This window comes from Neopelma chrysocephalum, unplaced genomic scaffold, assembly GCF_003984885.1.
Source record: "Neopelma chrysocephalum unplaced genomic scaffold, ASM398488v2 Primary Assembly neopelma1_95585, whole genome shotgun sequence".
Taxonomy (NCBI): Eukaryota; Metazoa; Chordata; class Aves; order Passeriformes; family Pipridae; genus Neopelma; species Neopelma chrysocephalum.
This window is the reverse complement of record NW_020924254.1, coordinates 916-2,332: the sequence shown is the minus strand read 5'-3', so window position 1 is coordinate 2,332 and position 1,417 is coordinate 916. Positions and strand designations below refer to the sequence as shown.

Here is a 1,417-nt window from a genome sequence, read left to right as displayed (position 1 = left end):
GCTGCTGCTGCTGCTGCTGCGGCTGCAAAAAACACAAAAACACCAAAAAATGGGGTTATCGGGGGGGTCAAAAACACCAGGGCGGGGTCTAAGGGGGAAGCCACGCCCCCCTCCCCCGAGGCCACGCCCCCTCCGGCACCAGCTCACCTGCGGCGGGGGAGGGGCCAAAGGCGGGGCCGGCGTTGGCTCCTCCTCCTCGTGGTGGGCGCGGCGCTGGGTGGGCGGGGCCGGGGCCGGGGGCGGGGCCGTGGCGCTGCGGGACCTGCGGGGGTGGGGGGAGGGGCGTGGTCAGGGGGGGGGTGGGGGGGGGGGGTTGGGGGTGGGGGGGGGGGCTCGGGGGGGTGTTTTTTACCTGCTGCGGGAGGAGTTGGAGGAGGAGGAGGAGCCGGCGGGGGAGGAAGAACGTTCCGGCTTCTGCGATTGGCTGGTGGACCTGCGGAAGGGGGAGGGGCACGGTGAGAGGGGGAGGGGCCATTTGGGGGCAGGGGGAGGGGTTTGAGGACGGGGGAGGGGCCTCACCTCTTGCGCTTCTTCTCCTTGGCCTTGTGCTTGGCCTTGGGGCTGGGGGAGCTGCGGTGACATCACCGATGACGTCATCAGTGACATCATCGCCAAGGCCACGCCCACCCACCCCCTGCCCCTCCCCCACTCACCGGTGCTTTCGCTTCTTGGCCTCGGATTCAGACCTGGAGGGGGAGGGGAGAGGGGAAAAAAGGGGGCGGGGTCAGGTTGGCCACACCCCCTCTCACCTCTGGGACTCCACCCCCTCACCTGTGTGGCCACACCCCCTCACCTATGACAGGTGTTTCTTTCATTGGCCCCACCCCTTTACCTGTCCAGAAGCTCCACCCCTTCACCTGTTTGGCCACACCTTCTGACCTGGGTGGCCCCACCCCCCTCACCTGTGACAGGTGAAGGCCCCTCCCCCCCTCACCTGTGTTTCTTCTTCTTGCTCTTTTTCCTCTCCCCGGAGCGACTCGCGGACCTGGGGGGGGAAAGAGGGGTTGGGAGACCCCCAGAACACCCCAAAATCCCCCAAAATCCCCTCAAAAGCCCCCTCAGGACACCCCCAAAATCCCCTCAAAACACCCCAAAATCCCCCCCAGGACACCCCAAAAATCCCTCCAGGACACCCCCAAAATATCCCCCAGAACACCCCCAAAATGCCCCCAAAACACCCCCAAAATCCCCCCCAGGACACCCCCAAAATCCCCCCAAAATCTCCCTCCAAACCCCCTCAAATTCAACCCCTGAACCCCCAAATCCTTCAGGAAACCCTCAAATGTTCCCCCCCTCCCAAAACCCACCTGAACCCCCCCTGGACCCCCCAAAACCCACCTGAACCCCCCCCTGGGCCCCCCAAAATCCAGCTGAACTCCCCCAACCCCCCCCAGGACCCTCAAATCCCACATGAACC

General features: G+C 65.3%; 1 long non-coding RNA gene across 1 annotated transcript; it reads right to left on the bottom strand.

Moving 5' to 3' along the window:
* Nucleotides 1-219: 219 nt before the first annotated feature.
* LOC113980907 lies at nt 220-951 on the bottom strand. Its single transcript, XR_003538248.1, has 5 exons — nt 935-951; nt 654-686; nt 520-570; nt 353-433; nt 220-262 (listed from the first exon to the last, which is right to left on the bottom strand). It is a non-coding gene; the product is annotated as an uncharacterized LOC113980907 (long non-coding RNA).
* Between the last annotated feature and the right edge of the window lie 466 nt (nt 952-1,417).